Source organism: Engystomops pustulosus, chromosome 2, assembly GCF_040894005.1.
Source record: "Engystomops pustulosus chromosome 2, aEngPut4.maternal, whole genome shotgun sequence".
Classification (NCBI taxonomy): domain Eukaryota; kingdom Metazoa; phylum Chordata; class Amphibia; order Anura; family Leptodactylidae; genus Engystomops; species Engystomops pustulosus.
Window position 1 is genome coordinate 139,487,500 of NC_092412.1, and position 24,229 is coordinate 139,511,728.

The 24,229-nt window shown below is 40.4% G+C and overlaps 1 protein-coding gene across 2 annotated transcripts in view; it reads left to right on the top strand.

Moving 5' to 3' along the window:
• The window catches only part of LUZP1 (leucine zipper protein 1), a 67,906-nt gene that overhangs the window by 23,691 nt on the left and 19,986 nt on the right, over positions 1-24,229 (top strand). For both annotated transcript variants that reach the window (XM_072136701.1, XM_072136702.1), the window contains exon 2: positions 11,655-11,719. The gene's annotated coding sequence lies outside the window, so the exon portion shown is untranslated. The remainder of the gene's footprint in view (positions 1-11,654; positions 11,720-24,229) is intronic.

The following is a 24,229-nucleotide window of genomic DNA, read 5'->3' on the forward strand; positions in this document are numbered from 1 at the left end:
GAAGTGAATAGCAGCCAAACTTCACTGTGTAGCATTTCAGAGAAAAACTGTGTCCATATTGTGAAACTTCATTGAGCCACTTCATTGAGCAACCCCAATGAGTGGGTATATAAGTAGGTTAGGCATACTCTGTTTGGCAGCTCTGCCAAACCCAGACATGTCCCTTGATTGGCGGCAGAGCTGCCAATCCAGCAGCTTTACATCCCCAGCAACTAGGCATGACTGTGATTTGGCCAGGTGTGTCCACCTGGTTACATAGTTATTACTGTTGAAAAAGATGTCCAAGTTTAACCAAAGAAGGAAAGGGAAGGTTGTGGATGAGCAATGGAATGTAAAGGAATGCAATTTTATATTATGGCATAACTATGGTATTTTGACGTAAAAAGGCAACTAGACCTTTAAAGTTCTCTTAGGATAGAGAGATTCACAGTGGGGGAAAAAAACACAAACCTTTGTCTCCTGTGAAAATTAAACTTGTTGTTCTCTAGGCGTGATGTAATATTTTTTTTTTTTTTCCTGGCTCTTCATTGTACCCTCTGGTAATATTATATCCCTATCCTGAGAATCCATACCACTCTTGATGTACGACTATATTCTGCTGGCTTTGGTGGCAGCTGATTAACAGCGTGCAATGTCATTTAATTTATGATCTACTAGTACACCCAGGTCCTTCTTGACAAGGGACCCTCGCAGATTTATTGAATATGATGTACATGGTAGCAACCTGCTCAGAACTAATTTTGTAGCACAAACTTGAACCATGACCTATAAAAATATACATTGTTCCAGTTGTGTGAAATGATAACATTCAGCGAACAGGATTGGTAGAGTTTGGGGATTTTCCATAGGCATGGTATGAATACTTTTTTTATTTAGTTATTTTTATTAAACATACAGCTACACTACCAGCTGCGATTGGTGCCTATTAGATGTTAGTCGACCACAGGTGACAAATGAACAGAATTTTTTTTTTTTTTAATAATTTTAGAATACATTTCAGCCTTACTCTGGGGGTTGAATATAGATCAAAGTATACCAAATAGGTTTGTTTATTTATTTATTTATTTGTAATTAAATCTTTAGCATAGACCTTTTTTTTAACAATTTGACTAACAATTTCCTTGCCAGGGAACAATTTCTAATAGACTTGTTCTAAGGACAGACCTGGATGCCTTATTAGGCCTCCTGCAGTGAAGATGGTACCATAAGATCATCATGTACTGTGTAAAGTAATTCACTCTGCCTCTGGGCAGGGACTGTGGCATCTAAGTAGTTCACTAGTGCTAATTGGCTACTTTCCTGGTCTAAGAATTTTCATAACACTAAAGTCTCTGTAGTTTTAACTCTGTTAGACCTTCTGTATATGATAGTCTATTTAGTGAATGGAGTGGAGTGGCACATTAGTGTGGTAATGTTCTGCTTTTAGTCCAAACGTAGTACTGGGGTCTCTGGCACTTGTTGGTTATTGCGAAGATGGCAGTTTTTATTACGCTTTATGTAGAGGTTATACATTACAAATCTGGCTACATAACTCCCCAGTTGCTAAAATTTGTAACATCTACTTAAGACACCATCCATTGATGGGTGGGAAAACAAAAATCCCTTCTTGCGTATGGTGTAGACTTGACACATGATACTGAGAAATGTTGAGCTTGCATATACACACGGCTTCTTCTGTTTGCTTTTCTCAGTTATGTTAGCGTCTATTTGCTGTTAATGCCTCCTTGTGCTGCCACATCACTCTTCAAAGTATTAGAGGCTATGTTTACTAAACAGTCTAGGTGGTTGTGAATAGGGTTGGCTTCACCTATTCACCTCCTGCCGGATACTTTTTCTTTTCTGTTCTAAAAATAGATGACTTTAATCATTTATTAATAATGGGGGAAGCTGTATCTAAAGTCTGAGAACTTGCGTTTCCTTTTCGTTGTCGAAGCTTTCGGTGTTCATATATGCTGAATGTTTTTTTATGTTGACTTCCTTTTCTTGTTTGTGCATATACACACGATCACCATCTCCACTGCCTTCCCCAACAGCCATATAAAGAAAATGGTGTACATTTATGATGCTAAAAATTGAATGTTAATCAATTTGAGTTTAACAAAGTTTGTTGATGACTAAAACATCCACTTGCACAGCAGCTTTAACAACATGGGGACACTGCCTAAAATGGCCTTCAGGAAACAGAACTTTTTTTTTTTTTTCCTTTCATGCTCAACTTCCAACATAACTCCTTTTAAATTTATACAACACCTTGAGGTCAAAATTCTCACTTTTCTTATTCTCTTGATTGTTCTGTTTCTTATCACTTGTCTCCTCAACCATAGCATTACCATGTACGTTTGTGTATAAATTTGTGTTCTATTCAGGCATCATCGGCAACAGTGTAAGCTAGGTCTATGGGTGGCAGTCATAGTCTAATATAGGTGGTCAGTCTGTGTATCGGGCGTGGCCTGGTCAGTCGTATCATCAAGTACTATAATTGCTTCAATTTGCTATTAAAAAGGGTTATCCGAGATAAATAAGTGATGGGCTGGGGCGGGCTCCCCTCCTCCGGCGCTGCTGATGTCCCGTGCCGTAGTCAGTCTGATCTGTGCCCCTGTTTACAGTTGCAAAGAAGCTGGGCACAGGGAGCTTCCACCTGTCTGGGTAAGGAACTGGTAAGGAGAAGATTTATCCCAGGATTGTGACCTAAATCGGGAACGGAGCCATTTAATTAGGAAGTGAAAATGCAGCATGGTGGTATAGGGGAGCTGACAGGACATTGAAATGGCTAAGCTTGACATGAGGGACTTGGAATTTCAAATGTGAAGGGTTTTTTTTATTTGCAAGGTGAGTATTTCTACTTGGAGCAATAGAGCTAAATTGGCAAAATAAGGCATATTTTTTGCCTTTGTCTACTCAGTATACAGTACCTTGCGTGTTTTTCTCATTTTGCTGGAAAGGGCAGTATATTCTCAGCGGTGGCGTGGCCATTAGAGGCAATGGGGGACAGATGCCACTGTATGGCATCCTTCCCCCGCTTCCGCGGAGTGTATGTATGTGTGGGTGTTTCTCCAGTGATGTAATTGTCCAAACGTGCATGTTTACAATGGACTGCAAAGATGAGGTATGAACATAGCCTAAGAGGTTACATAGGCCAACAGGTAGAATATGAAATAACTTTTCTAATATTCCTTTTTTTACATTAAAATTTTCCAGGTCAGGATGAGAGTAAAAACAGAGTTTTGGTGTAAAAGAGGGAATGGTAGAAAGAATATTTGTGAACCTATCTGAGGGTGCTGATAGTGTTGTAAAAGCTGGTGAAAGTCCCTTTTTTGATTCGCTTGGGTCACAACCTCCTCTGTAACTTGCTTGTAAAATATTCTCTGCAGTCATATTGTGTTACTGCAAGTATTCATAGCAGCTAAACTCCTAAGAGTCTTCTCAGCATCTCCTCTAGATCAACTTCATCACAGGAACCAAATTACTGTCTCTTATGATTTGAGCTCCAAACTACATATGAACTCTCTATTCCCTGCCATATTGAATTTATATAATAAAAGGGAATATATATAATAATATGAGAACCATTTTCCTGTAGAAATACATGAAAAAGAAAATCTAAATCTCCAAAACACAGAGGTCTGGTCTTTGTCTGGCTCCGACTGAATATTCACTTTGTTTTCATTTAGATAAACTGTTCTATTTTGGTCTGTGAAAAAGGAAATGTCTTGATATGGTTGCAGACTTTGAGCGCAGAATTAAATTTGCAGCGCTCATTCTGCATGCCAGTAAATTTCAATGATTGCAGCTGAATTAAATATCTAAGTTATTTGAAAGAAAAAAAAAAAAAAGTAATGTGGCTTTTCTGCTTCATTGGTTATGACGGTACAAACATGTCACAGAAAGGTTTACCTTTGTGTTTTCACACAATTTGCAGCATATAGTATTGTCTGCTGAGTCACTGCACACTCCCCACCTCCTGTCTGTTAAAGATTAGCCTTTAATGTTATCTTATATGAAGATGTTCTTCTGGGTCCAAGTACACCAGTTGATAATGTGATAATGACCACACCATAAACATAAAGGATTGTTAAGATAAAAATAATGAAACTGCTTACCACCTGGTCCTACTTCCTGGTGGCTCACAGATCGCAGATCTACTTTCTACTAATTTTACATACTTTCCCCATAAATGGGATATTTTTGTACTCCATATGGGCCTCACTGGTGGTCTTGTATTGATGGCATGTACTGAACAGCTGCACCTGTGCCCAGCTATTAAGGGAAGACTACCAGTCATCTTGAGTGGCGTGCATGATTTGCACTGTTGTGTAGCTCCTATCAGTGTGAAAAAGTAGCATGTTTATTAGAAGCTCTGTAAAATTAAATGGTACAAAATTTTACTTTTAAACTTTATGCAAATGAAGTGCAATAGTTCCTGAGGGGCGGCTTCTGGTGGACAGAGGGAGGGGGGAGGGCCGGAGGAGCAGAGCGTTTGCAATAATGTTAAAAGTACATGTGTTACCTTATGACTTGATACAGTGCTCCTAATAAACTTGTTGCTATATTCTTGCTGCTTTTCATGTTATTTTAGTATGGAGAATTGACTTCTATCTGGAGGTTCTATTGTGATGCTTTTTGTTCCATAATTATTCATAGTTCCTCATTGTCTGTCTGTCTGTTTTGGTGTTTGTCTATAGCATTCATTGTGTGGTCGGCAACATAATATGTTGTCTGCATGTTATTTTGCTAATGAGGGGTTCCAGTATTATTGATTATCTCTTGTAGGGCCCTTGTCTTGTATGGGTCTATTTTGTATCTGTGTATACTTGGTGTTTTTTATGTGCTTCTTGGTTGCTTGATAAAAGTCAGAAATATGAACTTCAGAGATATAGAGACTGGCATGTAATTCATTTGGTTAAATTATCAGTTGCACTGAGATACTCAACATTTATTAAGATATATGTATAGCTCTTTATAATTTTTTTTGTGCATCATGTGTGGGGTGTATGCCAGAAAAACTGTATGGCAGCTAGGTACATGCTAGTTTTCTGGTTTGGGTAGTGTTACCACAGCTGGTTCTTGAAGGCCCCACTATTGCCCAGTTTTTACGTTGCTAACCAAATCTATTGCTTCTTGTGATTTGTCACCACAGAGTGAATGTTGTGTGGCTGAGGTTTTCTGGTAATGTGCTGGATTGCTATGAAAAGACTAGCAAAAAGACTGGTAAAGGAATGCAAAGGTTAAAGTAAGGGAGTACAGAGACATCCACTCGCTGTCCAAACGTCAGGTCAGTTGTCAGACATTTGTTTTGTGAAGAGCAGATGATTCTTCTTTCATTACATCACCCGGGACACATAAGTTGTAAGGCAACGGTGAAGATAATAGAATGATGCTGTAATCAAGGTGTGAAGAAATGACTACACTCCTCATTATTCTGTGACGCACTGTTTTCTAATGAAACTGTTACATCAAGATCATACAGTTACTTGTTTTTCACTTTGTCTGTTCAAACAATAAGAAGTCTTGGGAGTGGCCAGACTTCCTCTGGCCCTATTGCCAGTACAGCTGATGTCTACACTGGAAGACACTGCTCTAAAAAAAACTGTTCTGTTGGCGGAGAAATTGTGGTAATATATATAAGCTGACCTCTGATATGTCGTATTTGGTCAAAAGATGATTATAATTTACAAATAATGTTCTTAGTTCCTTATTAACTGTGCCTAAGCTCCCAGCCATAGAACTCTTTACTGTGTTGTATATGACCTAAAGTACTCAACTAGGTTCCAAATGTCAAGGTCCCTTTCCTTACATTAAATACATGGTTTCCCATCTTTGGCCTAATAAACCAGAATATTGTGAAGCAGCGTAACTCCTAGTTTTAGTTTCTTTCATGGTCTAGTGCGGCATCCAGAAAATCAACTTTGAAGTCATCTGTAAATTGCTTGTATAAAGTTGATGAGGAGAGTTTAACACTGAAATCAAGGTGGGGAGCTCTGAATGCCGTCTCCTTCAGGAGATCTTCTTAGTGATGTCTCTATATGCAGGACCATCAATAACCGTTTTTTTCTTCTTGCAAAGATAGAGTTCTCAAAGTGAGCTAGTCCCTTTAAACAATGTCAACTTGTATAGCCCGGTATACCACAGTACAGAAAGATGTTAGACTATGGCGGCACAAAAATTGTATTCACTTTTATGACATAACATAACCATATACATTTAGTGTCTTGTTGATCATACAAGGAATTTATAGATAGGGCAGCACAGCTTAGTGGTTAGCATTACAGTCTTGCAGCGCTGGGAACCTGGGTTCAAGTCCCAGGGTCAACATCTGCAGAAAGTTTGTATGTTCTCTCCATGTTTGCGTGGGTTTCCTCTGGGTCCTCCAGTTTCCTCCCACACAACAAAACATACTGGTAGAATGATTAGATTGTGAGCCCCATTGGGGATAGGGACCGATTTGGCAAGTTCTATGAAGCCTGCATAATCTGTGTGAGCTATATAAATAAAGGAATTATTATTATTATTATTATTATTATTATTATTTATTATCTTGGCAATTTCACTTGATTTGGAATTTTTTCCAGTACAGAGGCAAAGGATATTTGCCGACACCAATATGCTCGATATGTTGAGCAGAGAACAAGCCCTCATAAGTCCCTGTAGTCAGAAGAATAAAAAAAAGTTTTTGGAATTTGGAAAGCAGTGAGTGAAAAACAGAAGCAAAAAACGAAAAAAAAAAAAGGCTGTTGTGTTAAGGGGCTTATGTGCGTGAATAGCATTTTTCTGGCCGACTTTATAATCTTTTTCCACTTTTACTTGCTTTCCCAGCCTTGCAAGTGTTAATCTAATGCATGTAGTCCTTTAAAAGGAAATTAATCACTTCTAGAACAAAGCTTAGTAGCTGGAAAAATATGCAGACAAATCGTTCCGACCAGACCTTGAAACTTCCGGCTCTGCCAAGTCTCCTTTTAGAAGATATTGAAATGGCTTGTTAACGAATAGAGAAGAAAGGAATTGGGGATATGTGTAAGTTATGAACGTAAATCGTACATCGCAACATTTTTGAGTGTGTGGTGTTTTTAACTGCTAAAGGGTTACACAGCCCTATTCTAATAGAATGCAGAATGAGGTTTCTTTGTTTACAATATTTGGATTTAAGTATGTAATGGTAATTGTTTCAACGTCTATATGAAAAGATTTAAAGTGAGTTTGCATTAACTCTATCAACCGTTGTAAAATACTACAGTTTTGTACAAACATGGTTATCTTTTCAACAGCTCCTTCTACTCCACTGATCAACCTTTCTCTTATTTGTGATGAAATAAACTATCATTTCGAATCACTTTGTCCTCCATGTTCTGATTTAATTGTGATCCTGCATGTATAAATGGCTGCCAACCTGAAGAGACTGGTGCAGGACTGGTTTCTTATTGAACAGAATGATTCTGAGCCATTCTATGACTTCATACCTGGAAATGTAGACCACAGTTTGACTTCAGAAATGCCAATCCTCTCTCTAGGCTATTTCCTTCTAGCATGCAGTGACTGGAAATGGGGATGTGATATCGTTTTGTGACTCACACTTTATATATGGATTGCTTACACAGCTCCACCTTTATTCAATGAAACAACTGTGTCACAAAATTATGAAATCTGGGAGTCAAACAAATGACATAGTACAGCTAGAGAGAATGAGGTATTACTTGCCTGGTTGGAGAATATGTTCTGCCTTAGGCCTTTTGCTCACGAGCAAGTGTGATTTACTCGCATGCCTCTTCAGCTTGCATGAATGTTGAGCCTGAATAGCCGGCCCAGAACTGAACTGTCATGCTGAGTTCAGTTCTGGTATTTTAAGTGTCCGGGCCGGACATTCAGGCAAGCTTATTGGTAAATCGCATCACACGCATTTATGGGCTATAGGCCTTAACATACAAATGGCTGAAAATTACTTGGTGACGCCTTTTGATTTAAACATGAAACCTGTTTGTAAAGCTTGGATTGGGAGCAGTCGTCCAACCAGTGGTCTGTATTGGTTTGCAACCTGTACTAAGTATGTGAGAGAGCTGGAATTCTTAAGGCTCCCCTCTGATGTGGCTTTTCCTTTTTAAGTAGCACCGAGGTAACTTGATGTTATGAGTATACAATATTTTAAGTGCAGTAGAAAGCCACAAATGCTTTTCAGAATGTTGGGGCAATTTGAGATTGAAATTTATGAACATGAAACACGCTACCCAAAATGCATTGCAGAGTCTATTACTATTTTTATGTAATAATTCATACTCTAAAACCGTATACAGTACTACCCAACCAGCTGCACAAGAAATGTATAGTCATAATCATAGCATATTTAACATTACAGACTCTGGAAACTCTGTAAAGGGTTTGCAAGGTCACTTAGTTATGCTTTTTTAGACACTCCCGGAACGCTCGGGTTCTGAGAGGGTCAGGAAGTGATTTAAAGTTGTCCACACAAATTCCAAATATGGCATAATAATAAATCCCAGCCCTGAATAGCTATAAGATCCCTCTTGCTAGTCTCAGTGAAACAACAGAACCTTATAAACCTAATAAGTTGGCACCAGTTCTTCTTTAATATGAGCCCGGTCCATAACAGGATTATATAAGCTGTGGAAGCACGGACGATAAAAGAGCAATGCAGGTTGAATTTTAATATTTAATTGCCTTAAGGGCACACTAGACAAATAGCTGTATAAAAAGTTGAACAGAGTACAAAATACAAAGATAGCACTACAAGTATCAGCAGTTCAAGTTAGCTACCTTATGTGTGGGACTAATGGAACCTGATAGTCCACACCTTAAGATCTTTCCTCTGCTCTTGATGGTAAATGGTTTCCCAGACAAAAGCATCAGGGGTGTTCTGATTATATTAGGTGCAGACACCCCTTTTCACACCCCCAGGAAGGCTCGTAGGTCTATCCTGCCTGGTAAGTCCAGAAACTTGGAGAAGTCCTAGCTTCTCAAGGGGAAGTCATAGGGTCTGGGTTCTGGTATCATTCAATCTGGGTGAATCCCTGGATTGCATTGATGCCAAACCTGACCCATTTTCTTTGGTCCCATCCCGGGACATGTATATCTCTGGACCCAGGGGTGCTAGAACCTTGGGAATTGGGGCACTGTGATCCCCTGACGATAACCAATCCAAAAATGTAGTTCCCCTTGGGCTGAGATGGACCATAACTCCATAACCAACTTATTGGCCCAAAAGTTTTGACTCATGGAATACTGTTTGAAAATGGAGGGGGGGGGGATTTTGCTCAAGCCTTTTGGAGACGCTTTGGCTGCAAAAGGTAAAAAGGTATTAATTAATAGCTACCCCCTACTGAGCAGCTTTTGTAGAGTTGGATAACGCTCTAGCTAGCTCCATTAGGCTAATTAAGTTGTGTGTGGGGGAAGTAAGGGAAATGGGTGATGAATAGGACAATATCTGGCATGTGGTTCTCCCTTGTACATCACAGCCATTCCAGATGGGACAATGCAGGAGTGGGGGCGTGAACATGTTGACTCCCGGAAGAGCCGAAAGAGGCTCTGCAAAGCCCTCAGACAAAGTTCCAGCTCAGAACAAGGGTTTCAGCACAGGAGGATGAGAAGGGGAGGTGGGTTATTATCTACCATCAGTGAATCTCATGATATGTGTCCTTTATTTATACAATAAAATAATTTTTGTAACTTTTCGCTTTTCAATTTTAGTCATTTTTATTGCTGTTTTTGGTCCCATTATCCAGAGAACTCTAAGCACTTCATGATTCCTCTGTGCTATGAGATGCTGTGTGCTGACAATGTGCTTAGATTATCAGGGTACAAGGTTTATCTACAATTTTTATTTAGTGTTCTACTAGAATCTGAAAAAGAGAGATGAGACCGATCAGAGATGAGATCCTTGAGATGGATATAAAACACAATGACACTGTCAGCTCTGCTAACTCACCTAATTAAATACACAGTCAAATCTGCTTATCTGTTTGTAGCTTGTAGAGTAAGTCTCAGCACACTGCCTGTGTCTGCGCTGGTCTTGTAATGCAGGGGCAGGAGGCAGAGAGCACTGCAACATGCACACAAGAGAAGCTATTCATGAGAAGAATCCGACCATAGTCAGAAAATTTATGGTTGTATCGAGGGGGGAAAAAAATTGTAGACACCATGGCTGATAGAGATGGCTAGAAATTATATCTGTGAACTGCTGCATTTTTTGTTAATGGTGAATTAGAGAAGGTGTGTTATCTTGTTATCCTGCGCATATTTAAGAATCTTATTTTTTATAAATGTTATAAAAATATCCTATCACATTTAAGTATCACATTTTGAAAATAACAAACAATAAAGAATGATTATGAAATGTAAAGCTGTTCCAAAGTTATCATCGTTTAAAGAAGAGCATAACATTACTGCCTAAGTTGACCTGGACATTCGGGCACCAAAGACTTGGTCACAGCAAGATTAAGGAAAGGGAAGATCTAGTCTAATACCACACCTCCTCCTTTTTTTATAATATGGCTAGCATACCAACTATACCTCAAAACACACAGGTCAGTTTTGTGACGTGGAAGCACTAAAATTGCAAATTCTTACACAATGCAAGAAATTGCGACCTATGTGAACTTCTTGTCATATGGGCATGGAGGGTTGCGGTCGTTCCTGCCCCATGCCTCGTACTTTCTAAAAAAAAAAAAAAAAAAAAAAAAAATCTACAAACATTAACTGCTGAATGTTTGTATGTTTTTCTCAAAACTATGCTAGGTCTTAGCCTTGTGATGTATATGCCGGAGAAGTTTTTCATTTAAAAATCCCACGTTGCTGAATCTAAGGGGTTCGATCTTGAGAATTCATCTGTTTAAATATTCTTGCAAGTCTTGCATATCAATTCTTCTTGCTATGCCTGGATGTGTTGGGTGTTTTTTCTTATAAATGACTTTTTAGAAAATGTAATGAAAAACCTGCAGGTTTTCAGATTGTTTTATCAGCGATATTTTAGTTTTCATAGTGCATTTAGTATGTTATTAAGACGCTCTGTACATATTTGTTGTCTAATTTTTCCTAACCACACGATTAGTCATCGATGAAAGTAACTTCGGTCTTGCACACCACATTGGACATTTTTGATTTAACTACATTGAAAACGTAATGTTTCAGATGGGCAGTCCTAGGTTGGAGCAAACAACCGGGCTCTGCCACCTGATTAGCATATTAGTTGTCAGAACTAATGGTGTTGAATTGCTCAGTAATAGTTGGGACTAGAGACTATTGAAGGATGTAAAGTGTTGAAAGTTTAAATTCCCAAATATTTTATTCTAGTCTAGTCAGAAATTTTATCTCTAGATCTGTGGGTCGCGACCCTTGTGGGGGTCGAGCGACCAAAACACAGGGGTCGCCTAGAGCCATCGGAGCCACGATTTTATTGCATTTTTTTTGGCACGAATACAGTATTCTTGTACATGGTTTGGGGTCACCGCAACATAAGGAACTGTATTGTAGGGTCACAGCATTATAAAGGTTGAGAACCACTGCTCTAGATGCTTTCAAAAGAAATAACAATCTGCTATGTAACAGTTGGTACCTTTTGTCTACATGGGTGTCACCGCCTGGTGCTGTATGTTTGACCTATGATCCCATAATTTTCTTAGCTTGATATATGCTTCATTTATCTTTTGCAGATAGAGAAACAGAAAACCGATGTGTATTGGCCCTGCACATAGCTGTGATGCATCACGCCTTATAGGTGCGTATACTTTGTATTGTACTTCCTCATCAATCATTTGCTTGCATTTTGTTTTGCCTCTTCAACAAACGAGACCGTTTAAAGAGGTTGGATAGGAATTATTATTGATCAGCCCCTGTTTGGCTCTGCATAAAATTAGGGCATGGAGCCAATTCTAGTTGAATTGGAGTTGTGGCTGTATTTACAGGTTCCAGCTGCTGCAGTGACGGGGAACCAACTGCTTCCTGTGTCATGCCCTATGTTTACATGTCATATGGTAGATACTGCAGCAGGAACGCCATTTGGAGCCAATTTGCAATATCACATTGCACAGGCTATATAAATTGTGGACATGTGAGGGTCTATTTTTTGCAAGATGCGAAGTACTTCAATATCTTATTGATGAGAATGTATTAATGTTTTCTGCATGGAGGAAAAGAAAGTAATTGATTCTTGTTTTTGTTTTTTGTTTTTTTGCATATTTTTGGGCGCCGTTCACCATACTGTGAAACTATAATATATGTATTCTATTACCAGAGGTTAAATGTCTGGTTTTTTTCACTTGACAGAGGGCTTAGTTATTATTTTTTGTGAGTTGTTCTATTCCGCGTTTTTTTTTTTTGTTTTTTGTTTTTGATGTTCATTGTGTAGATGCAGTTATGTTTCAGATTCATTGTACAGATTATTAGGGATGTGTGTGTAAGTGAGGTGTTTTAGGGACTTTAACCTCTTTAGGACGTAGCCCCATTTTTTGTTTTCTGGCATGCGTCACTTCATATGGTTTATAGCTTTTGAACACTGTTACTTATCAAAGCGAGATGGGGTTTTTTTTCCCTCACCTGTTGTACTTCATTGTAGTGTGGTCAATTTTTGCTGATAAGATTTGAGTTTATTTACAAAATAACCCCGAAAAAATTATGAATTTGCCTTTTTCTAGATCCGAAATCATTGTGTTTTCAGGCAGATACATTTACATTTACTTTACATTTTTCATCATTTTTGAAATGTCTGAATAATTTTATTTTCGTGGCACGCGGCTCACAAATCGAACATCAGTTTTCTGTATTTTCATAATTGACTATAATTCTGAATGAAATTTTTAAATATTTAACATTTAAAAACCCCCTATGTATCAACCCATTTTCAAATCTGTACCACTCAAACTATCAGAAACAACTTTTAGGAAGTTTGTTAACCCCTTGAGATCTTCATAGTAAATTAAATCAAAATTGAGGTGAAATTGAGAATGGTTTGGTTTGTTGGTTGTACATTTATTTAGCCCTAAAATTTGCACATTTCCAAAAGATAAAGAGAAAACTCATCTTAAAGGACACCTGTCATCAGGCCTGTGTCACTTGTCCTGTCACCACTACCTGTTGGAGCAGCTCACAAGGATCCCATCCCAGCCTTTATCTAGTCATTTCATACATTAATCATTGTAAAATCATCTTTTCTTTATTATGTTAATGAGGTTGGTCACATGGTCTGAGGCAGTGATGTCACCCCTGTTACCCCTCCCCTCTCCTCCCCCTGCTCATGTCTGTGTGTAATGTATAGTAAAGCATGGCTAGTGTATCTGCATCATATGTTGCATCCTCCTAATACATATGTGTGATACACAGACATCAGCTACACAAGTACCTGACATGTTCTGCTATAACATGGCTGCCTGGAGCTGTTGTATCTCTCCTATACACACACACCGGCTGCAGGGGGCGTGGCCACCAGCAAGCACATGGAGCAGCTGTCAGTCATGCACTGGGGGTGTGGCTGTGCCTCCCACTCATGAACAGCTTGAATATGCTAATGACTCATTGGACATTTCACAGGACATTTGCATACAACTTTAGGACCTCATTGCTTAGGTTTACAGGCATGTAGAGGGACAATGAAGGGATAGAGGCAATGCTCTCTAATGGCAGTTTATGAAAATATATTTAGTTTAGGGGGTTATTTTGCATGACGGGTTCTCTTTAAAATTTGTTATGTAATTTCTCCCAAGTACAGAAACCCCCCCCCCCACCCCATATGTGGGCATTACTCAGAATGGAAGGAGCGCCCTGCAGCTGTCAGGATTTTAGTTTTCTGATTGGCCTCTTTTATGGGCTATAAAATTGGAGCTTTTTAGTTATTGGGGCCATTTGATTTTTTTTTTTCTTTTGTGGGATGAGATGCTTTCTCCAGTGTTACCATTTTGGGGCTGGCATCCATTATTGTTGAAATTTTATTTGGGTGTTCACCATATAGCCTGGGTCCATATACATTTATTTATCTATTTTTTTTATTATCCACCATGGACATGAACAAGCAATCATCTTGTTTGTTGTTCAGGATAATACCCTGCAATACTGATATATTGCAGGATATAAGCTATGTCAGCTTATGCACAGCTGACAGTGTGCCTTTAACATGATGTGACAGACCTCAGGATTGTCATAGCAACGATCGGCGCCCCAAATCCCCACCCCCACCCCTCCCGAAGCTGGGTCACGTGGCGGGGGGCGGGGGCATCGTGGGGCAAATTTTTCCATGTACAGAGCTGTGTTATGGCTTATTTTCTGCATAACAATTATAATTCAAAATGGAGGTATTTAATATTCCATGCCTTATACTGGGAAGCAGGGAAAAAACTCCAAATGCAGTGAAATTGGTAAAAAAATTGCATTTGTGCTGTATTCTTATGGGCTTGGATTGTAAGGATATCACTGTATGCCCCAAATGACATGTCTACTTTATTCTCTGGGTCGGTACGATTACGGTGATACAAAATTTGTAAAGGTTTTATGTTTTCATACATTTACAAAAAAAAAAAACTGGGGGATTTTGCCATCTTCTGGCGCTAATAACTTTTTTATACTTATACAGAGCTTTGGGAGGTGTCCCAATGTTTATCATTTTGAGGACTGTATGCCATTTTGATCACTTTTTATAGATTTTTTTTTTAAAAAAATGTAAAAAATGGCAAAAAAGTGCCATTTTCGACTTTGGGCGCTATTTTCCGCTATCTTTTTGAAGCCGGCGGCAATCAGCGATATGCAGCAAAGACTTACAGGCTATGGAGAGGGCTCAGCCTGTGAGCCCTCTCGATGCAGCTGCACCCAGCATGTGACGTAGTCTTATGTGACATGGCTGTAAGGGGTTAAAGAAAATTTTTTCTTCATTGTCAATATTAATCTTAATTGCAATTTTAAAAATGGGTCCAATGCCTGCTTTTAGTAAACGCACTATTTTGATGTTTTTCTTTCCTAGTTTATCCCCCAATAGTGAACATGTCACCAAGAATATAATTTTAAACTGGTGACTGGTTTCAATAGCCTATGCTATGCTGATTTTAAAAAATGCCTTTGTTGTCATTCTGAATCTTTTCAGCACTTTTTATAAAAGTTTTACTTCACATTACCTGACTGTGTCCTCAATGCATTCTTTTTCTTCTCAAACCTTCTTGACCATAAATTCCCTCTTCCTGTCATGTCCATTGAGCAGAGAGAGGAGTGGCGGAAGGAGCTCAATGAGGGTGGAGTAGAGGAAGAATTTGCGCATATACATACCCCCCCCCCCCCCCCCCCGCGGGCATGTGAATGTACCCTTATTTAGGGCTTCTGTCAGCGCATGACTAAACAGCAGGAGATGGGGGCGTGTCTCATTCTCCCTCAGTCTGCTCCTCAGTGAAGACTGAATGTGCCTAGCAACGGCTATCCGAGAGATCACTGACAACAGGGGAAGTCTGCAGAATACAAGACGGTGTTCCGTCTTCACAGTCCCTGGCTGGAACGGGTAGCTTCGGGTCAGCCTAGTGATCACATGTTCACTAGTTCATATGCTAGTATTTTAAAAACAAAATAATACAAAAACCACAAAATTAAAATGTAAAAATAAAATTCATTAACCCCTTCCCGACATTTGATATAAGAATATTGCATGGCGGGAGGTACCAGAAGCATGGGGTGCCAGCTGTATGTTACAAAACCCTAAAAACTCACCGAAAATGTACATTTTTCATTAAATCCCTTAAAAAAAAAATGTTCTATTTTTTTTTAAAAAGCACATTCATTTAGCCAAAAAAAATGAAAATTTCAAAATTGCATCCGATTTTGTTTTATCCACTGTAAAATAATTACAGGGTTACCAAACTTCTTTAAAGTTGTTTTAGATACATTAAGGGGTGTAGTTTTTTATAATGGGGTAATTTATGGGGTTATACTTTTAGTTAGGCCTGACTTGAAATCTAAGCAGGTCCTGCAAAAGCATTATTTTGTGTTTTTTTTATGAAAATTTGAGAAATCGTACCTAAAGTTCAAAGCCTCATAACATCTTACAAAAATGATAGTATGCATAAAAAACATGGATATATAAAGGCAGACATTCGGTTAATGTTAGTTATCAAGTTTTTTTGATGTTATGACTACGTATCAAAAATCGAGACGTTTTCCAAATTTTCACCAAATATCAGTTTTTTTCATAAATAAACGCAACGCATACCACCAAAATGTTTCAACTATCATGAAGTACAGAGTGTCGCAAAAAAAATATTTCAAAATCACTTGGATATGTTAAAGCGTTCCAAAGCTATAACCACTTATAGTGACACAGGGCAGATTTGAAAAAATGGGCCATGTCAGGAAGGTGAAAAGTGGCTTCGGCGTTAAGGGGTTAAAATGTCCCGAAAACCCCTAACAAATATAAAACAATAAATAATAAAAGTAAAAATAAAAAAAAAACCCACACATTTAGGTATCGCCGCGTCCAAAAATGCCCGATCTATTGATATATCTATAGAATAACGTTTTTCCACTGCGTTGAACACTGTAACGGAAGTCGAAAATGGCACTTTTTGCAATTTTGAAAAATATAAAAAAAAATTCAATAAAAAGGGATCAAATGGTAGTATAGTCCTAAAAATGGTAGCCGTCACCAAAAGTCGGAAAAAATTACACCACCCGCAGCTCCGTACACCAAAGTATAAAAAAGTTATTAGCGCCTGAAGATGGCAAAATAAAAAGAAATGCATTTTGTACAGGAGGTTTTAATATTTGCAAAATATATGAGAACTTTATGAAACCTATGGAAATTTAGTATCCCCATGATCGCACCGACCAAAATGAATAAAGTAGACCTGTCATTTGGGGCATACAGTGAAAGCCGTAAAATTGAAATGAAAAAAAACTAAAAAAGGGCCAGGTCGTTAAGGGGTTAAAGCCTTCTACAGTTATAACCGGATAAAGTGACACATCCTAGTTTTCAAAAATCGGCCTTGGTCATCAGGGTGCAAATGATCTTGGTCACTGAGGGGTTAATGTCCTCCCTCCCACCCAGGGCCAGATTAAGGGTCCAAGCAGTATAGAGCACCTCATTTAGGATGGGGCCACCCCCAGCTCGGCAGCCGTGAAAAAAATACCACATAGCTATAGTGTTTCAAATATCAGCCTAAGGCTGCATTCACACAACCGTGGGGGGCATGTATGTACAGCCGCAAGCTTGCTCATAGACAACAATGGGTGCACGGAGAGATACGGTGCGGCACCGTACGGCTCCATACACAGTATTATGGCACCTTGCATTGCTATGGAGAAGGGAGAGGTCACCCCTCCTACTCTCCATCGTGTCATGTGCATGTAGCCAAAGCTCTAAAAAAGAATTAGAAACATTTGTTTTCTGTAGTTTCAGATTGGTTCTTAAATTCCTACCTAAATTCCTAAATTACTACCGTATTTTTCAGACTATAAGGAACACAAAAAATCCTTTGATTTTCTCAGAAATGAAAGCTGCGCCGTATAGTCCAGTGCGCCTTATATATGAACCGTACTGACTGACAACAGCTGCCTTGAATTGTGCACAGGTCTGCCACCTGCTGGTCATTCATCCTTATAATCAGGTGTGCCTTATACTCTGGTGCGCCTTATAGTCCGAAAAATACTGTAAACCAAATAAAATTTTGGTCCATTATAAATCAAAAAATACTCCTGCCATACTATTACCAAATAATGATACCACAATACTATTTCCAATTAAAACTACCATTAGTAGTTTATCCCTCCAAACTGCAACCCACTGCATTACCACAACATAAAGAAAATACCAACATCCTGATAATGAACACAAGACTCTCTACACACCCCAGTATCACTAAATATAAACTCCATTTATTGATGATCTTTACCACCAGATTGTTATAAAAACCCCACCATGCAAAGGACAATATCACTAATGATGCCTCTGTACACGGCCAAATAATATTACATCATGACTATTACAACTACATAATGACTGAATACTAAATGATAACCCACACACAGACAAGTATTTACCACCATATAGTAGTATAAACCAATCCTGCACAGAGGCTGCAGTGTAATCCAATGACTTACAGGTGACGTCCCTGATGTTGTCTCTTCCCTTCTGTCTGATTTTCCAGGAGACTTCTTCCATCCATAACTCTGCTCTGCAGGTTTATAAAACAGACATGGTTGGCATCATTCTATATACTCCTCACACCTGACCCTTGAATACAGAACTGACCACACTGTGCCCCCAATATACACTCACCGGCCACTTTATTAGGTACACCTGTCCAACTGCTCGTTAACACTTAATTTCTAATCGGCCAATCACATGGCGGCAACTCAGTGCATTTAGGCATGTAGACATGGTCAAGACAATCTCCTGCAGTTCAAATCGAGCATCAGTATGGGGAAGAAAGGTGATTTCAGTGCCTTTGAACGTGGAATGGTTGTTGGTGCCAGAAGGGCTGGTCTGAGTATTTCAGAAACTGCTAATCTACTGGGATTTTCACACACAACCATCTCTAGGGTTTACAGAGAATGGTCCGAAAAAGAAAAAACATCCAGTGAGCGGCAGTTCTGTGGGCGGAAATGCCTTGTTGATGCCAGAGGTCAGAGGAGAATGGGCAGACTGGTTCGAGCTGATAGAAAGGCAACAGTGACTCAAATTGCCACCCGATACAACCAAGGGAGGCAGAAGAGCATCTCTAAACGCACAGTACATCGAACTTTGAGGCCGATGGGCTACAGCGGCAGAAGACCACACCGGGTGCCACTCCTTTCAGCTAAGAACAGGAAACTGAGGCTACAATTTGCACAAGCTCATCGAAATCGGACAGTAGAAGATTGGAAAAACGTTGCCTGGTCTGATGAGTCTCGATTTCTGCTGCGACATTCGGGTGGTAGGGTCAGAATTTGGCATCAACAACATGAAAGCATGGATCCATCCTGCCTTGTATCAACGGTTCAGGCTGGTGGTGGTGGTGTCATGGTGCGGGGAATATTTTCTTGGCGCTCTTTGGGCCCCTTGGTACCAATTGAGCATCGTTGCAACGCCACAGCCTACCTGAGTATTGTTGCTGACCATGTCCATCCCTTTATGACCACAATGTACCCAACATCTGATGGCTACTTTCAGCAGGATAATGCACCATGTCATAAAGCTGGAAACATTTCAGACTGGTTTCTTGAACATGACAATGAGTTCACTGTACTCAAATGGCCTCCACAGTCACCAGATCTCAATCCAATAGAGCATCTTTGGGATGTGGTGGAACGGGAGATTCGCATCATGGATGTGCAGCCGACAAATCTGCGGCAACTGTGTGATGCCATCATGTCAATATGGACCAAAATCTCTGAGGAATGCTTCCAGCACCTTGTTGAATCTATGCCACGAAGAATTGAGGCAGTTCTGAAGGCAAAAGGGGGTCCAACCTGTTACTAGCATGGTGTACCTAATAAAGTGGCCGGTGAGTGTATATTGTGTATATACCCCTCACACCACAACTCCCCACACTGTTCCCCCTACATATATACCCCTCACACCTCAACTGACTACACTCTGAGGGGTATATATGATGTATGTGGGCAGAATTTGGTCAGTAGTGGTGTGAGGGATATATATGATATATGTGTACACCCTACAACTGATTACACTGTGCCCCCCCCCCAACTGATCACACCACAACTGACCACACTCTGCCCACATGTAGAATAAATATCCCTCACACCACTTGTGGGCAGAATTTGGTCAGTTGTGGTGTGAAGGGTATATATCATATATGTGGGGGGGCACAGTGTAGTCAGTTGTGGTGTGCCCACATATATCACATATACCTCTTAAACCACAACCACACTCTGCTCCCAGTTATCATTTACAGCCCTCACACAACAACTACTACCACACCGCTACCTTTACCACTGCATCATGACTCGATAATACCACCACACCACTACCATTACCTGCGCATGATGACTGATTGATACTACCACACCACTACCATTACCACTGCATCGTGACTGAATAATACCTTTACACCACTACCATTACCACTGCATCGTGACTTAATAATACCACCACACGACTATCATTACCACTGCATCATGACTGAATAATATCACCACACCACTACCATTACCTGTGCATCATGACTGATTCATACCTCCACAATAGTACCGTTATCTGTGCATCATGACTGAATAATACCACCACACTGCTACCTTTACCACTGCATCATGACTGAATAATACCACCACACCAGTACCATTACCACTGCAAAAATAATACTACCTTACACATACTCAATAAAAGACTATACCAAAAAATGTATCCAAATTAAAAATGAAATGCTCTGCAGATAAACTAAGAGATTATAATATAATTCTATCTGATCACTCACCATTTACGGTCTTCTTCATTACAACCTCATTATAGCCTCAATAGCACCCCCTGCAGTCTGGGATCTCTGCTTCATCCGGCAGAGAACTCCGTAACTCCTCCAGCTGTGATTAATTCATCCCTAGATGTCGTCAGCTCTTGGCAGCACATCTGTGCCTTTAATGATCCCATAATCACTTAAAGTATAGATGCACCTAGTTATATATACACAGCTCCTCCTTACTAAATCTATATATGGCACCCCCATTTATGAATAAACAGTACCCCTGCTATAGAGTGCCACTCACTATACACTGCCATTTTTATTAATTTATATAAAGTTGCCCCTGCTATACAGCAACCCCCACTATACACATCCCCCCCAAACAATGGCCTCTTTCATCTATACAGTGAAATATGCAAAGCTGCCCTTCCATACAGCAACCCCTCTTGCCCCCTAAACACAGGACCCACGTCCACTAAACAGTGGCGCTCTGCATATAGTACCCTCTGTTCTCTATACACTGTCTGAATACATGAGCTACACCCCCGTCCTCTCTACATGAACTACACCTCACCCTGTCCTCTATACAGTGCCTCTATGCATTAATTACAAGTTTTTGCTGGGCCCTTTTAGAACAGTAAAATAATAAAAGTTCACTCACCTTTTCAGACGATCCCCGCTGACCGGATGATCTGCAGCTTCTCCTCCACTGCTTGGCTGCAGTGTCTTAGATCAGCCGTGGTGCAGGGAGAGGTCGCTCTGCCTGCACTTCTGACACTCTATGGCAGTGATGGTGAACCTTTTAGAGAGCGAGTGCCCAAACAACAACAAAAACTCGCTTATTTATTTCAAAGTGCCAACATGGCAATGTAAGCAATAACTTATTGCTTACTACTTTGTCAAAGCTTTCATCGTATTGGCGTCCTGAGGACATCAATACAGTAGAAATTGAAGCAATTCAGATTATTAATGTAGTGTCCCTCCCTGGTCCCTGTGCAAGAAGTATGCAGGTTCCATGGCAGGAACTCAAATTATAAACTAGTTCTGTCCACATCTTCTCAGTCCTCCTGCAGTCCCAGTCAGACAAGTATGTTTTGCTTTAAAATAGTGCTCAATGTCCTGCGTGGCCTGGGACTGCAGGAGGAGGCCATGTGTCCTGTCTTATTAACTCTATGCTGAGGTCCTGGGTGCCCACAGAGAGTGCTCGGAGAGCTACCTCTGGCACCCGTGCCATAGGTTTGCCACCACTGCTCTATGGTATCGGTGCCTTAAAGGCACAGGTACCATATACTGTGTATGTGTCTGTATGGGACTGCTAATAGTGTTTAGCATCCCCATGCTTAGTAGCTGATACCTGTGGGGCCCCTGGAGCCTGTCTGATCTTGTGTGGAGGGCCAGATCTACAATGCCAGACGCCTGGGCCCCCATAGAAAGAGGAGCTTCAATGTAGATCCGGACCTGCTTGTGAGTTTTCTCCATAGACCCATTATCACACAGTGCCTCCCATATATATAAATTAAACCCCCAGTCTCCTATATAGTAATTGTAATTTGTGTAACAAATTGTACTTCCTAGTGACTGTATTTAATATATCATGCATTATAATGGGAATTATGAAAACAATTCCAAATGTGGTGAATTTGGCAAAAATAAAAAAACCAAACCTTTGCACCATTTTCTTTTGGGCCCTTGTCACTGTGCACTCCAAAATGTTCTTTCAGTACAATCATTGGGATACCAAATTATATATTGTTTTATTGTGTTTTTTAAAAATATAAAACCTTTTGTTAAAAAAAAGCCTGTTTTTCCATATTCTTTCACCAATGGCTCTTTGTAAGATGTCTTTTTTGGCATAAAGAGTTGGTGTCTTCAATGCTATCATTTTGGAGACGTTGTGACATATTCCATACAAGGAATAAAAAAAAAAAAAAAATTGGGACTTTTGAGATGCAAAGATACATCACTTGTTTTTGGGTTTTCTCTAATTGTTATATCAGTTCTGTGGTGGATTTGCTAATGATCTGTGCATTGTGCAACTGAATGATAGGTCCTGGAGGATCAAAAAGACGATATATTGACGTCACGGGGAGAGACCATCCCAGCCAAAATGGCGATGCCTATCTACCACCAGAATTTATATAACTAAAGTGCCCATGATTAGTGCTTGCGCCTATCATAGGTATTACCGGTGGGGTGTATGGAGAGGGTTCAGCCCATTGGCCCTCTCCATACTCCATACATGCGCCACAGGTCATTAAACGGTTAGCACAACTCCTTAACCCCTTTCATAGTGGTTGTTTGGCACTGATCACAGTAGTTAACCTGTTGGGTTTGATGGTGGAAGCAGACTACAGTAGCTATACAGCCCAAGTGCATGGACACCTCCATATTGGCTGCAAGAGAGGTCACTGATCAGTTACTATGACAGCTGGGAGCTTGTAGGAATCCCCCTTGGCTTTCATTCTACAGGAAGACCCCTACTTAAGGACACCCAACTTAGACAACTCCTAGTTGGGGTCCATTCACACCCGGCATGCCGCCGTGTGCTGGAGAGGAAGTGGTGGTGACCACTCCTCCCTCCACAGAGAATAGCGGCGCACGGCCGCACACACGCCGAAAGATGCCGCATGTACGTCCCCATAGACGGCCATGTGAATGTGCCCTTAAAGACAGACTCCCTATGCCCACTGTGACCTCTGGTGAAGCTCTCTGAATACTTTTACTATAGTCCCAGGCTCCAATGATCAGTTGCAAAGTGTCTACAATCAAGCTTTATTGATAATCCTTCGTCTCATTACAACAAAACTTTTTAAAACTCCAATTATCATTGGGGCAAAAAAAAATATCTTCAATTCTGATGGAACCTATGTTGTATGTTACCCGGGGACTGCCTGTATTAGACTCCGTCTGCCGGAGATGCGTGTAGATACTTTATTTTGTAAAATTACCTATATGCAACACCCCTGCCAACACATAGGCAAAGTGGTAGTTGCGAATGGTGCCCTCTCTATGTCAGGAGCTGTTAGGGAGACTGATTACCTCTCTAGGAGGTCTCCAAGTCCTGGAGAACTTTGTAATTGCATCTGTAGCCACTGCCTGGTAAGGCGAGAGTTAACAATGCCAAATGTTATTGTCCAATGGTGTTTATTGTGATATTGTAAAGGAAGCTGATAGGAGAGTACTACCACCTGACTGACCACTGGTGGGCGGGAACAAAGGAAGTGAAGTCAGTCTAGCTTGAAATCCAGTCAGGAGATGGAGAAGCAGGTCCAGTATGCAGTTCCTGCCGAGCTGCCATCCAGACCCACTACCAGGAAGAAGAGGTACCTAAGGTCACTGCCTGCTACCTCAGGGCAAGTCCGGGGGACTAAGCCCCAGAGCTGAGATCCACCACCTGGACTTGGGTTCATCTCTCTACCAGCCCAGCCTGAAGCTACTACCAGGCTTTGTACAACCTTCCTGTGGACCAGTTCTCTATGACTTTTCCAGCTTGCTGAATTTGCTGCTATCATTTGGCTGTTGCCTGCTGTTGAATAAATAACTGTAAGTTGATTTGACAACCTTGCCTCTGTCTAATCCCTGGATAAGGCTGCTTACCTCCAAGGACTTCCCCATCCATCACCCAGAGATTCATCCTACAGACACCTCAGGGGTTGCACCATGACCACAGAATTCCTAAGGGCTCAATAGCCAGCCACTCCGCTATTCTGGGCCCCAGCTGCCTCCAGGCCACAAGAAGAGGCTATGCCCCGGTGGGGGATGTTGCAAATGCATCAGTCTTTTAACATTACCCAGACAAAAATTCTTCAAATCTTTTCTAATTTTCCAGTCATTAAAGGTGTGCCACCGCCTGCAGGAGTGTACAGATC